The sequence below is a fragment of the Sciurus carolinensis genome, chromosome 4 (genome assembly GCF_902686445.1).
Source record: "Sciurus carolinensis chromosome 4, mSciCar1.2, whole genome shotgun sequence".
In the NCBI taxonomy this organism is placed as follows: Eukaryota; Metazoa; Chordata; class Mammalia; order Rodentia; family Sciuridae; genus Sciurus; species Sciurus carolinensis.
The window spans coordinates 117,928,728-117,944,776 of NC_062216.1; positions in this window are offsets into that span (position 1 = coordinate 117,928,728).

Genomic DNA, 16,049 nt, shown 5'->3' on the forward strand with positions numbered 1-16,049 from the left:
TCGGAGAAAAGGGGCGTGGCCCCTCTTTACTATGCGGTGCGAAGACCCAACAACATTCCAATCGCTACGGCCACGCCCCTGGGCCACTCCCCCCTCGCCCGGCTGCGGCCTCCCAGTCTCCTCGGCCACACCCCCTTCCCAACTACTTAAAAGGCCACTCCAAAGCTCACGTTTCCCTGCTAGGTGCTGTGGTGTTCTTGTCACTGCTCTTCTCTCCAGAAGAAGAAAGGCGGAATGGTTCCGCCCTTTCGAGAGTAACCAGGGCTAGACGAAAAGCCTAACGTGGAACGGGCCATGGTGGGAGAGATCTGGAGCAGTTACCCTACTTCCTCCTTAGCCCTGCTTAGTACCTACTGATTCACACAGAAGAGTACAACCATCAAATTCCGAAAGGGATGGGGAGCAGGTGCGAACCTAGTACTCTAGAGTATCAGAGCTGGAACTGACCTTAGACTGTGTGACCGCCACATTCAAAAGAGACCTGAAGTGTAGGGCTTTACTCAGCCATTCACTTGTTCCTATTCAGGCACCTCATCCTCCCAACCTACCCACTTCCCAATAGCCTCATCCTCAGCGGAATAGAGGCCTCTAAGGGAGGAACTTCTGCTCTGTGGACTCAGGCTGTTCAACCCCCTTGCTCTTCAGACCCCAGGACACGCTCCTAGGGCACTCTCTTGGACTTTAAACTCTCAAGAGATCCTTGCTCAAAGTTGTAGCAAGGGATTTCCATTGGTCTCCAAGAGGTGTTAGCTCCAAAAAGGCAGGTTTCAGCTCAATATCAGGTCTTTCTGTTACCTCCACAGGTGACATGTCTGCCTTGGAAGGAAGGGAGCTAGCTTTCAAGGTGGGCAAGTCTGGGGTAGAGTGAGATTGCAATGAGTGACTTCTAAGTACTTCCAGCCCTAATGTGCCTAATTCAGTGGAACTCACCCTGCTAGGGAAAGGACTTCCAGAAAGGTTGGAATCTCTCTATTCCCTGGGAATTGGGGCAACTGGTGACCTTTATACTGAAGTTCTCATTGCCCAACATGCATGGGGTCTTACTACTGGTCAGAGGACAAGTAGGTCAAAATTTAATTTGCCAAGGACTGTCGTGACATGTATGTGCCTGTGCACCTTACCAGTGCTCATGCTTGCCTGTTCCTGCAGTTTCTGAGCACATACACAAAACCTTTTTATATAACACCATTTTAATGGAAATGCTGCTTTTCCAAAATGAAAGTGGCTGTTACAGAAGATCTGAATGATGCTTATGTAACTTTAAACACCGAGTTTGGGTAGATTATAATTCATTAACAGAAGGGAAAACGGAGGAGTTATGACATATTTACCTCCCACCATTAAAACAATAAGATCCTTAAGGTAAATCTTTAATAGTCAGGTTGCCAGGAGGCCTTTTTGGACTGTGCCTCTGCTCTCTTGCAAGGTTAGTTCAGTTAGAGTGGGAGCAGGATAGACAAGAGTATAGGACTGAGGACTGAGGGGGATCTACTACCCATCAATAATGTTGGGTAGGTCTGTTTACTTCTTTGTTTTCATTTGCTCATACACAGAGACGGTCTGTCTCCTTTTATAGCTTACAACATACTTTCATATGCATTATCTCATTTGATCTTTCACTTCTTTGAGATTAACAGAGCAAATATCGTGCCCATTTTGTAGATGAAAAAAAAAAAAAAAACAATCTGGAAAGGTTAATTGACTCATCCGCAGCCAAATAGCTTGTTAAGAAGAGAAGGCAGGACTAAAATTGTCTTTGGACTTTCAGACTTAACTCTTGGCACTTTCCACTGTTCTCTTCCTACCTATAATATGGAGGCAGTACTAGAACTAGTCACAGTCTTGCTAAGAACTCTGCACCACCTTCTCTGGGAAGCCCTCTCCAGATTCCCCTATCACAGAAGGACTTTATAGTCTCCCGCATACTCTCTTGGCCTTTTAGCACCTTGTCTGGGAACTCTTTGCCTTTTAACTTCCCATCAAGAAGATACAATGAGATTAGGGGCTATCCAACTTACTAATGGATCCCTTGTGCCTAGCATAGTGCCTGACACAGAACAGCCTTTATGTGTTCACTATATGCATCTTGAGTTCACTGTCTTTACCAGTGTTCTTTTGTTCAGGGATTCAGTGGCCCATAGCAAGAAACACACATTTTATATTGTGAAGATAACTGAAAAGTTTCACAGGGCAATACTTATCCTTGCTATGTGCATACACTCTGATATTTTCTATTGCATGAATTATAGTCTATTTCATTTTTTAAGGTGCTCTCTAAATTGATCTCTCCACTTCTTGCTGTGACTCAGTATTAGAACAACACAGGTTTCACCTCTTATATGTTGTGGTGCCTCCTGTATGTTTGTAGGGCTCTGGTTGTTCCTGAATGATGCAGAGATGGCCTCAAGCACCTCTTACTCTGAGGTCAAAGAAAGATTCCTGTATAACAGATAGAGATCCTTCCAAAGACAGACACAGAACACTGTAATAAGAACCCAGCAAGGAGGGGTGAATCAAGGAAGAGGTATGGTTGAGAGAAAGTTCCTGAGAAGCCTGGTAAAGACCTTCCTGCCCCCACACACTACACAGTTAGTGGCAGCTTAGTGGAGTCTGGAACACCAAAATACAGACAGACAAGATCCCATCTCTTGATGTTAGGGCTTCTCACTGCTCTGCCTTTAGATTGCTGGGAACACGTCTCCACTCCAGAAAGCTCTCTGGGGTTCAGTTGGCCTTTTTCTTAAGGTTAAGGTGGTAAGGGCCAGGCATGGTGAAGCAGGCCTCTCATTCTAACTACTCTGGAGGTTGAGGCAGAAAGATTGCAAGTTTGAAGTCAGTCTCAGCAACTTAGTGAGACCCCCCCTAGCAACATAGCAAGACCCTGTCTCCAAAAAGTAAATAAAAAGGACTGGGGATGCAGTTCAGTGGTGAAATGCCCTTGGGCTAAAAGAAAAGAAAAATGGTAAGGAAGGTGGGAAACAAGTGGTCATTCTAAATTCTGCCTAAAATAGCATCATGTCCTGGGCCACTTGCTCCAAGTAACTTAGGTAGTCCATTTAACCTGGTTCAAGCCAGGCTCTCTATGCCTAAAAATTCTCCAAAGAGAAAGTCCACTGGCTGTCTCCTGCACACCTGCGCACTCTATCCCTTTCCTCCCTCTACCCAGTGCTGGGACTGGGAACAGGTGGGTGGGGCTCACATGGAGTGGCTGTCCTGTTGTCTCCTATGGCTATTGAAGTCAGTCTTGAACCAAGGCTGGGGAAAAGGAAATGGAGCTGGAAGAACTTCCTCTAAGGGACTTGCATGCCTGCCCCAGGGCCATGCCCTTTTCCAAAAGAAAGTAAGCAGAAGGTGGAAGGAGGGAGAACTTTCATGACCCTTTCTCTGATGTCATCCAACTTTTTTTTGTTTTGTTTTGTTTTGTTTCATTTATTTCAATTACAAACGGAAGACATCCATTTTCTTGGGTTCTCTGATTGTTCCTGCAGTCTCAGTTGGGTCCTGTATTGTAATGGGAAGGCGGGGTCTCAGCACCAGGGTTCTGGAGCCTTGTGTCTTCCTGTCACAAGGCTGAGTCTCCCAGGGCAAGGTCCTTGGCTTAGGTGGGATGAGTGAGGGAAGAAGACCAGTAACAGTGACTGAAGCTGTGAGGGGAGAGGGGACACTGGATACTGAAGGCTGGGGAGAAGGGAGGAGTTAGTGACCACTGTAGGGAGCACAGTTTCTTGGTGGAGCAGTCTGGAAAACCTCACAGGGGCTTCAGATTCTGTGTGATTCATTCCGCAAAGTTCAGGCATGCTCATCATCCCAACCTGACCACTTAGTTACTCAGTTGCCCCACATCAAGTTGCAGATGACAGTAGTACCTACTTCACAGATTATTGTGAGAATTAAATGAAATTAATCTTACTTAAAATGTTATTCAAGTGTTGCCAGATGTGGTGATGCATGTCTGTAATCCTAGCTACTTGGGAGGCTGAGGCAGGAGGACTGCAAGTTTGAGGCCAGACTGGGCAACTTAGACACTATTTTTTAAAAAGGGTTGGGGATGTAGCTCAGTGATAAAGTGCCCCTGGGTTTAGCTCCCAATACGGGGTGGGGGTGCGGGGGTGGTTTAGTGCCTGACATGCTGTAAGTGCTCAATAAATATTAGTCTCATTGTTGTCAAACCTGTTATTTGTGCACCCATCATCTGCCCACTCCCCCAAGCCAGAATCTGAAGTCACCTCAATGTCTCCCTCCCTACTGGTGCTCACCCCCAATGAGTCCTGAACCTGGGTGGCTTCTCCCCTCTGAAGCATTTTTCAGGCCCTTGTTTTCTTCCCATTTCCTCTCATGCTTTCTCAGGGGAAGCTGGCAATAGGCTCCTAATCAACATTTTTCATTCTCTAGGTTCCAAATCCAAATCCATCCCCGGCTCTCCTAGAAAATGAAAATCTGATTCTGTCTGCATGGAATGATTCAGCAGTTCCCCAAGCCTATCTGAATGAAGCTCAGATGCCTAGCTGGGCACACATGGCCCCAAAATCTAGCTCTGTTGGTTTGCCCATTTGGTCTCCTGTGCTTTCCCTACACTTACCGGTGCTGCTATCAGGAGGAATTAAGTACCTGGGGCTCTACTTCTGACATCCTGTGCCTCCACACTTTTACACAGGCAGTTCTCTGCCTGGATACCATTTGTGAGACACTTCCCACCCTTGAAGGTACAATTCAAGTGCCACTTTCTCAAACCTTCCCAGATCGCACCCAGTCTGACTTAAGAGCATCTCTGGTTCCCATATTGTATCCTCCTCTGGTTTTTACTGCATAAGCTTCTTCAGGGCGGTCACCACCTTGTTTTCCCTACCCACCCCTGATGCCTCTCACATAACCCGCATCCATGGCTCTGTTGGAAGCCAGTGCCAGTGGGCACCTTCCTCTCTGGGAACTGCTGGTGAACCTGGGGCACTGAACCAGGGAGCTTGGGAGACACAGGATGCCTGCCCCTTGGGCTTTGCCTCCCCACCCAGGCCAGGGAAGCCCCAGTCCCAGGGCCTAGCTGCCCGCATCTGGCTCATTACCCCAGGCGCAGGAGCCTGGGGGCCCTGGAGTCAGATTTACACAGGGCTTCCAAAACAAGACTCAAGTCAACTGAGACTTGGCCAATCGAACTGACACACCACGCCTGAACATTTAGAAAGAGCGCGTGGCAGATCCCGGACCTTCCCACCCCCACATTCAGTGTGTGGTGTAGGGTGTGTGTGAGACAAACATAGAACTATTTGGGACGGGATCCAGCAGGGCTGGCCCCTTCCCGCTTCCAGATCTCCTCTCCTGGGAGCTCAGCCTCCTTGGTCCTGGTAGGTCACGTGACCATAGCCCCCAGCAGCCACTAAACGCGGGGCTCCAACCCTTCTCCTAAATAAGGCAGCGACAGGAGCAGATCGAGTTTCCCAGTCGGTATTTACAGGTTCCCTGGACGAAGCCAAACCTCCCTCTTCCCGTGCTCCTCCCAGCTCCCGCGGTGGTGAAAGGGAAAGAAGGGGCCCCTTTTGCGCCCTACCCACCCCCTCTCCAGTCCCGCTAGCCCCCAGTGCGGCCTCTCGCTCCCGGGCCGCTCCGCCGGCCCCTCTAGGGGCACCGCTTAGGTCGCTGCATTCCAAAGCCCTGGCGGCTCTTTGAGGTCACGTGGCGCGGTGGGGGTGGGGAGGCAGGACGCCCCTGACCCAGGCAGGCGACCTTGAGGCGTTTCAGCGATGTAGATTCTGGCCCATCTCTTCCTGCCTTCCCAGAGGCTAGCTTTGTACTGGCCTCGAGAAGCTCCAGAAGAGCCACAGCAGGTTTTTACCCTCCAGCGCCTACAGTGTGTGTGGCCAGCCGCAGCTAAGCATGCCGGCTCCTTACCTCCAAACCTTCCAGCACCCCAGGCGCTGGCCTCATACTTTCCCATTCGAAGACATTGGCCGCCAGTCACGAGTCAGGAGGGTATGGCAGCTGAGAGGGCCAGAATCTCGGCTGATGGCCTTTAAAATGGACAGAGAAGTGAGAAGACTGGATAGGGCCAGCGGCTTAGTTTAGGCCAAGATCCATCCTTGTCAGGCAGGCCAAAATCCAGAGCTCAACCTGGTCCCTTCTGTTAAGCCAAGGTCCTAGACCTCTAGCGCTGTACTTTGGGCCTGGGGACGGAGAATCTGAGAAGTAGCTGATTTTCTTCCTAACTGGACGGACAAATACTCAGAAGCAGCTCATTTCAATCTATGCGTAACTCAGAAAGTCCTGTACTGGAGCTAAGCCAGGTCACAGGAAGGGGCTCTCGCTTCCATATGGGGTTGAGACTGGAGCGCAGCGATTGGGAATTGAGCACTGGACACAGCTAACTTGTTTGAGAAGTTTGACATTGTAGGAAGGAGGAAGAGTAGACAGTGGAATGAAGAAGGGAGACAAGGACTTAATTATTAGAATGGGTTGGAGATCTGCATTTTTTTCATGAATCATTAATTCATTCATTTGAATGTTTATTGAGCCTTTACTAAAAGTGAGTCATGGATTCATCCTGTTCTGTGATTACTGACTTCTTACCGTGCACTGGCTCTGTCTTGGGGATTCAGGGAGTAGTCAGCTCCCGCCCTCATGGGACTACTACCATCCAGTGGGAGAGGCAGACTGAGGATAATTTACAATACAGAAAGTTACAGCTAGAGGTAAGGAGGGTACACACAGTGGAGCATTTGCCCCAAATTCGAGGGGAGAGGGAAAACTATGGAGGAAATTTTCTAAACTGAGACATGAAGTAGAAAATAGAGTTCATCAGCTGGGAAGGGTAGCCTTTCAGATAGAGGGTACAGTGCATGCATAGCCCCAGAGGTATCTTTGGAAACTAGCATGTTAGTAAGTTAGTAGTATGGCTGCCAGAAGAATAGGAGGAGGGGAGGACATTGTATCTGACAGGGGAAAAAGGATGAGTTGATGAATAGAGCCCACTCTGGAGGGGATGAGGGTGGGGACGTCCCTGCCCCTCTGAATTCACACTGAGCCCTGCAGGCTTGCCATAGGGAGATGTGGCACCAACTAGAGTTGTGTTATAAAGTTAATATTTATCTCGTCCAGATAATACACATAGCCAAAATTTAAAAATCAAATAGTATTGAAAGGGTCGTAACAAAAAGAAGTTGCCCTGGCCCTTTTCCCATCTCTTATGCTAGTCCTCAGGGGCCACCACTTTCAACTCTTGCTGTTTCTTCTGGTATTTCCTTCCTTATTTCTAAGTAATATATGTACTTCCAATTCGGATTCATCTATCTAATTTGTTGACTTCTTGTTTTGGAAGAGGAGGATTTTGATCTCGGCTCGCCTTTCTCTTCCCTCATCACTATTATGTTTTTATCATAATTTAGGGTTAAATCTATGTTTGATTATTTCATTATTGACTTTGTAAATATTGTTCATTCTTAAGGCAAGTATTCAGATTACATTTCCTTTTCTAATATAACTTTTTATTGCCTACTCTGTATATGTTTTCTTTCTTATACTACCCCCGCCCCGTACTTAATTTCTTCTTTTTTGTGTGTGGTTTTCCTCGAGTATCTGACTCCATTTCCCACACCCTTTAACAGGTCTGCAAAATGCCCTCTCATCAGTACAATTTTGCATATGGCCAAACCGTTTTTTTTTTTTTTTTTTTGTACTGGGAATTGAACTGGGTACTTGCTTTACCACAATCCTAGTCCTTTTTGTTTTTTATTTTAAGACAGGGTCTTGCTAAGTTGCTTAGGGTTTTGCTAAGTTGCTGAGACTGGCCTCCATCTTGAAATCTTCCTGAACTTAGAATCCTCCTGCCTCAGCCTCTCTGAGTCACTTGGATTACAGACATGTGCTACTGTGCCTGGTCTGTCATAGAATTTTATTGCTACTACTTTTCCCCCCTTGGAGACATGTGTCTCAGGGTATTTCATCCTGGCATTTTTCTCTGGATGCGTTGCTTGCTAGGCCTGTGGTATTCCTATCATTCTGGACTTCTCATGGCCAGTAGTGAAGAATTCCCTTTGCAGCCTGCCCCTCTTCCTCCTCCTCGTCCTCCTTCTCCTTCTTCTTCTCCTCTCCCTCCTCCTTCTTCTTATATTGGAGATTGAACCCAGGTCCTCATGCATGCAGCTGGGCAAGTGCTCCTCCATGGGGCTATGCCCGCGGCCCAGTCCTTTGCTCTTTGTAGGACCCAATGTTTTCTTTCTTGGTTTGCTCCCTTATTTTAAAGAATCTTATCCTTCAGTAGCTTCCTGAGAAAGAGTGGGTGGGGGGGGTGAGGAAATATTTTGCAGACTTTTACACACTTAAAATCGTTTTATTCCACCCTCATACTTGATTGAAAATTTTGTCTAGGTAAGGAATTTTAGGCTGAAAAAATTTTCCTTCAGCATTTTTAAACCAAATATATATATATTTGGTTTAAACCAAAAAATATATATATTTAAGCCATATATAACCATATATATATGTTTGTGTAATATATATATATATATATGTGTATATATATATATATATATATATATAGTTTGTTTGTGTGTGTGTGTGTGTGTAAATTTGAGGACTGGACCCAAGAACATGCTCACTTGCTGCCCCAGCACCTTTTGTGTGGGGGAGGGTGGCAGGGAGTCTTAGGGACTGAAACCAGAGGTGCTCTACCACTGAGCTACATCCACAGCCCTTTTTACTTTATTTTGAGACAGGGTCTTGCTAAGTTGCCCAGGCTGATCTCATACTTGCAATCCTCCTGCTTCAGCCTCCTGACTCACTGGGATTACAGGTGTGCATCACTGCCCACCTATTCCTTCAAAAATTTAAAAACATTGCTTCCTTGTTTTCCAGTTTCTCATTTTGCAGTTGAAAAGATTTTGCCATTCTGATTCCCGAGATTTTGAATTCACCTCCCCCTACTCTTGCCCCCGCTTTGAGGATTTTTTCTTTTATCTCTGATATATGGAAATGTCACAATATAATGGCTTGGATCATTTTGCATTAATTTTTCTGGACATTTGATAGGTCCTTTTAATCTAAAACAGTGGTTCTCAAAATGTGGCCCCATAGCATTACTGTCACCTTTAGGAATGTGTTGGAAATGCAAATTCTGGGACCCTATCCCAATTTGTGCTTTAATAGGCCCCACGATTTATGCTAATGCTTAAAGAACCTCTGGATTCTAGGCAGGAACTTGGCACAGGCCTGTAATTCCAGCTACCTGGGAGTCTGAGGCAAGAGGATCACAAGTTCAAGACCAGCCTGGGCAACTTAGTGAGACCCTGTCTCAAAATAAAGTGCTGGGGCTGTAGCTCAGTACCACAAAAGAACCTCTGGTCTAACATGTTATGTCCTTTAATCTGAGGAATTTCTTCATTATTCCTTTGAAATTTCTTCCATCACCATTTTCTCTTTCATTCTTTCTGCAACTTCTGCTATTTGGATACTGACTCCTTGGATTGGTCCTTTAATTTTCCTATTATGAGCAATAATAAGTGTTGGTGTGGATGTGGGGAAAAAGGTACACTCATACATTGCTGTTGGAGTTGCAAATTGGTACAGCCACTCTGGAAAGCAGTATGGAGATTCTTCAGAAAGCTTGGATTGGACCCACCATTTGACCCAGCTATCCCACTCCTCAGTTTATACCCAAGGGACTTAAAATCAGCATACTACAGTGATGTAGCCACATCAATGTTCATAGCAGCTCAGTTCATGATAGCTAAACTATGGAACCAACCTAGGTGCCCTTCAATAGATGAAGAAATGTGGTACATGTACACAATGGAATATTACTCAGCCATAAAGAATAGTAAAATTATGGCATTTGCTGGTAAATGGATGAAGTTGGAAAATATCATGCTAAGTGAAATAGGCCAAACCCAAAAAACCAAAGGCCGAATGTTTTCTCTGATAAGTGCATGACAATATATAATGATGGGGGGGAGTGCAGGGATGAGAAGAATGAAGGAAATTTGGATGGTGTAGAGGAAACAGGGGTGGGAGGGGGTGGGAATGGAAAAACAGAATGAAACAGACAGTATTACCCTATATATATGTATGATCACATGAATGGCATGAATATACATTGTGTACAACAATAGAAATGAAAAAAATTTCCTATTATGTTTCTCTTATAAACCATTTCTTTGTTTTCTGGGAGATATCCTGTTGTATTCTAATCTGTTTCCTAAGTATATTGTTAATGGCCCTTTTACTTTTCTTTCTTTAAAATTTCAGAAGTGTTTCATGTTCTCTGACTTCTTTCTTTAAGAGGTAGTTTCACATCCTTTGGATATATGCACTATCTTATGTCTCTGAGGATATTATTTTGAAAATTTCTTTTCCTGATATTGTTGTTTTTCCCTCTGGTTTCATGTTTTCTGTGGCTTGGATTTGTATAACGTTGAGACTTTCCTCAGCTGTGTGGTGCGTCTGGGCTATCCATTCTCTCCATTCATCTTTGAGAGGAAGGCACTAGAGCGTCAGGTGGAAGTTCTCCATGTGGGCTCAGGGTCAAGTGATGGGTATGGGTTGGGGTGGAGGGTGCTGGACTCTCACTGGAGAGCATCATTATCTGTGTCAATAGCCATAGTTACTTTAGATTAGGTAGAGGAGATTGAAGGGAGGGGAAGGGGATACGTGGAAAGGAAGGATAGTAGAATGAATCAGACATTATTTCCCTGTGTACATATATATGACTGGTGGGATTCTACATCATGTATAACCAGAAGAATGAGAAATTATACTCCATTATATATGATGTATCAAAGTGCATTCTACATGTATAACTAATTAAAACAAATTTAAAAATTAAAAAATATATATGTATATATATTTAATAGTAGATGGACACAATATCTCTGTTTTATTTATTTCTTTTAATGTGGTGCTGAGGAACCCAGTGCCTCTCATGTGCTAGGCAAGTGCTCTACCACTGAGCTACAACCCCAGCCCTGTCAATAGCTTTTTACCTCTGGCAGTTTCATTTTTTTCCAGAAAAAGATCCTCTAGAGTATTCTTCCTGCTCCAAGATTGTAAGCCACTTGCCCTGAGTCCCAGGGCTAGATATAGTGTGGGAAGGGAAGAGGTGTGCGGCAGGGAGACTGGATGATCCAGCTCAAGATGCTGACTTTCACTTTTTGATCCCACTCCTTTTTCTCCATCCCCACATCCCCAAGAAAAGTCTAGAATTTATCTGATTCAGTATCTCCAGAATGGATCTTCCTGTCTCCTGCATGAGTCGGGAAGAGGACAGAAAGTCCCCTGATTGTGCTGGGTGTAACTGAGTTTCCTGACATTCTGATTGCTTTTTAAGGAGATCGTGAAGAAAACCCCAGATATCAGACCCTGCTTCACCCTTGCCTTCTTGGCTTAATTGCTGCTTCTGATCCTGAGTTCTCTGGGGTCATTTATTACGCTCCCATCTGCTTTCTGTTTTCATATCCTGGGGATAAGGGTTTTAAATGTCTCGTAATTTTGTTCAAGATGGATTTAAGGTTTATTTTCCTTTTCCTTTTGAGGGTAGTTTTTGAGAAACGGGGTTTTCTCTACCCTCTTGTGACCAGAAGCCAGAGATGTGTCTTCTAGTGGAAGTATTGAGTCACATGCCAGATAATGTTGCTGCTTTCATAAAGTGGCAGGGAGCAGGTTATCTCTCAGGAAGAAGCTGGGGAGGGGGAGGAGAGGAGCCTCTGGAACTTAGAAAAACCACTGTGGGGAGTTGAGTAGGAGTCCTCTTAAAGAGGACAAGTGTCATGAGGCCTAGTGCAGGTGAGACAGAATCAGCAGTGAGTGCAGCAGGGACAGTGGTGGAAGCAATGAGTTGTGAGTGGTACCCTCTAGATCAGATATGGACAGGAGGGGGGTGGGGGCTGTTCTAGAGCCAGAGTGAGGGGCAGTGAAGTGACCAAGTGCCTTGAGGCAGAAGAGGGTGGACAATATTGACAGTCTCTGATCCAATGTTGATTACTTGCCAGTCACTGAACCAGGCTCTTTGGAGCAGGCCAAATGTGAGTGGGGAGCCAGGAGGAGGAATGAATGGGATTCCAGTTCAGAGAAGGAAGGGCAGAGTCTCACATTTTTGGGGGTGAGGTGGGTAGGTCTGAGTGATGATGTTATCTCCTTATTCGGAGTTCTCCTCAAGTGCAGAACTGTGTGCAAAGCCCCAAGGAGGGTGAGAAATGAAGTGGGGAAAATGGTGGTGTAATTGTTCAAGTCTTCCACAGGAATGGTGGTAGGAGAGAGAGGCCTATCGTCTAGATGGTTGGCTTCTTGGACATCATGATAGAATTGTTAAAAGGGAAGGTGGGGGGCTGGGGATGTAGCTCAGTGGTAGAGTGCTTGCCCCACAAGGGCTCGATTCCCGGTACTGCAAAACAAAACCCTAAAAGGGAGGGTAGTCACTTCGGTCCACTTCAATCTTTATGAACATCCATGTGAACTGCCTGCAGTTGGTTACCCAGCCTGTGGGTAGAATCATCATAACGTTCCCTGAAATACACAGCCTTAGGTCTCTAAGACCTGACAATCCAGCTCTCAAGCACACAGACTTCCTGAGGTCCTGGGGTTGTTTGGCATCTGTATTTGCGTGACCATTCCATCTTATCTCAGGGATGCGTGCTGACATCACTCCTCCTGGCCATGACCGATGCTCCTGTCATTCTTATTGCATAGCCTGAGAGTGAAGATCAGCCAGAGTTCTGTGGTTACAGGCCACAGAAACCAACTCTGGCTAACTGAAGCAGAAAAACAATTTATTGGAAGATTATTGGGCAGCTTGTTGATTTAACAGCCACTCCGTGTGTGTGTGTGTGTGTGTGTGTGTGTGTGGGTGGGTGGGTGTCTGTGTGCATGTGTGTGTGTCTGTGTGCGTGCATGCGCATGCAATCTGGTAAAGCCTTGATTTTTGTCCCGGAATTTACTTTCCCATTTTTGAGGGAAGGAGATCCTCTCCTCAGCCACAGAGTCTCAGTCAACTAGGGTGCTTCCTACCTCCTGGTCAGTGATTGGTTTAGGCCTTGGCATATGATGCAACCCTGGCCAAGGAGCCCTAAGGGGAAGCCCATGAGGTCACAGATTTTGGAAAGAATTACAGAGAATTTGACTTTATTGAAGGATGGAATTAACCCTCTCTGTCTATGAAAACAACAGACTTGCTCATTCTTTCAGCTGTTTTTACAATTAAAAAGTTCTAACTAATGTGTAAAGGTCAGCTCTCTTTCTTGGGTAACCTGGTGGAGTAAAGGAGGGGAAAATAAACTGATGGAATTAACCATCTCTGCCTATTAAAAAATAAAAGCAATAAAATAGGTAAAAAAATAATATAAAAATAAAAAGACAGAAACAATAAAATAGTTTGCAAAATAAAGTAAGCTGATTTTTTTTTTTTTCAGACAGAAGAATTCCCTAGTAGAAGAGTTGGCTGAATCAGGGAGAAGGAAGCCACCAATTAGTAAGCAGGCATCTACTCTATACCAGGCATCATGAACAGTGCTGAGATACAGTGATGGTTGGAGACACAAGGTCAATCTGGGTAGCGTAGACAGATGATGAGCATGTACTTAAACAGAATAAGGTAATGGAAGGCAATTTTATGGGGTGGTTAATTTTGATAGATGGTGGTCAAGAAAGTCTTCTCTGAAGAGGAGACCCAAGGCTTCATGAGCCAGCACATGAAGAACCGTAAGAAACCTGCAGAAGATGGCTCAGGGCAGCAGTTGTTGTGCTATGGCTAGCTCAAGAGAGACCAGTGCTCATTCAGGGAAGGGAAAGAAAGGACAGCACAGTTTGAAGGCTTCTGCAGCCAGGAGTGACAGAGCAACTGGAGATACTATATTTCCCAGGGCTAGCATGAAAATCACCTCCCCTGTGGCAGGGCATGCTGGGAACCCTGACTTTCTGGAGGCTGGAAAAGTTTGAATAGAGTGTTTGGATGAGTTGAAGGGCAGATACCTGGGGCTAGCACCAACTGACCCCCAAGTGCTCAGCTGTGTCCTGCTTCTCCCTGTTCATCCAAGTTTGGAGTTTCAACCTTCTTCCTTTTAATATAATAGCTCAACCAATCGATGGAAACTTTTTTTTTTTGTATTAGGGATTGAACCCAGGGGTCTTAACCACTGAGCTACATCCCCAGTTCCCCGTTTAAAATATTTTATTTAGAGGCAGTCTCACTGAATTGCTTAGGACCTTGCTAAATTGCTGAGCCTGGCTTTGAACTTGTGATCTTCCTGCCTCAGCCTCCTGAGCCTCTGAGATTACAGGCATGTGCCACCACACCCAGCTCGATCACACTTCTGAAGTCTGCTTCATGAGCAGCTTCTGCTGGGTGTTGATATGCAGTGGATACTATGACAGAAAGATGAGGATTGGCCTCCAGTAGCTCTCTGGTCAAAATTCCACAACACTGCATCTGAAACAGAAAACTGTTTGATGGTAGAAGATCAAAGACACTCAGCAGAATTACAGACAAAGGACAGCCATCACAAGCCACCTGTAGTACACAGTGTATTGGTTTATCTACTGTCTACTGCATTGGTTACAACCTCCCAAATGGCCAACATAATCATCCTGGGCTCACTCTCTTCTCCCTTATAACCCCCAGATATATAGAAGGAAGTTGAAACTTGATGCAAAATTTATGCTCATCCTGTGTGGTCTTCCTCCAGTTTCCTGGGGATGTGGAGAAGAAGCAGGGAGGAACCAGTCAGCTGAACTGAGACTCCTTGCCAAAGGTGACAGTACCACAATGGGGCTCTTCAAAGACAATCTCTTTGAGAACCTGCCCAGAATTATGACCTAGTTTTGAGGATCCTGTAGCCTCATAGATAAGAAAATATTGAGTGCTTACCTTGTTCCAGGGTCTGTTGAAGAGGCAAACCACTGGCACCTTTCTTGTATTTCCTCATTCAATCCACATAACAATCTTTTATGGTGGGAATTTTGTTTTGTTTTATTTTATTTTATTATTTATTTGCAATCCTGGGGATTTGAACTCAGGGGCATACTACTACTGATCTCATCCCCAGCCCTTTCTTATTTTTTATTTTGAGACATGGTCATTAAGTTTCTGAGGCTGGCCTCTAACTTGTGATCCTCCTGCCTTAGCCTCTGGAGTCACTGGGATTATAAGTATGTGCCACCATGATTGGATTATGGTGAGAATTTAAAATATTCCATTTTTACAGCTGAGAAAGCTAAGGCACAAGGAGATAAAGTCCTTTGGCCTAGTCAAACAACTAATAAGTGGTAGAGCCAAGATCTGATTGAACCCAAGCAGACTGACGGCAGCATCTCCTATTGACACCACTGTGCGCACTGCCAAATTGCTTATTCTAGGAACTTCCCTTTTCTGTGCAACAGCATATTAAGAATTAATCTAGAGGCCATTTTGAGCAAGGACCAGTCCACCAACCCACCCTCAGGCCAGTGAAAGAGAGGTAGGATCTGAGAGAAGAGGAATTCCAGAAGAGACACTGCCACTTTGGCTATTTTTCCTGAATGTTCCCCAGACAGAGAGCTGTAGCTTTGATTTGCCAGGGTCTCTCTGTTCTTCTAATTAACACCAGAGTCAGCCTTTAGCAGAGCCCTGCCTATAGCTGGAATTCATAACCCTGTGGCTCAGGGGCCAGAACTCTGCTGGCCAGAGAGAACACTGCGAGTACTCCTGGGGTGGAGTTTCCTGGGATGATGCTCCCTGTGCTTCATCCAGAAAAAGCTCCAATGTGATCCACCCCATTTCTGGAGAGGCCAGGATGGCAGTGTGCAGGAGGAGGAAGAATCAGGCTGAAGCAGCTCTTCTTTGCCTCCCTGGATTCTCTTCCAAAATGCTGTCAGCACTGCCAGTTGGAAAATATTTTTCTCTCTCCCTTTGTCTTCTTTCTTATTAAAGAAAAAAAAAAAAAAAAAAAAAAAAAAGCCATCTGGTGTCAAATTCACTCCTGGCACATCATAAAGGGTAACACTAAAAATGTCCCTGAAAAACTAAAAGCAAAACCACAGCAGTACACATGGGATTTAATCTCAGCATCGTAGAATTTCAGAGTGGCTAGGGTAGCCTC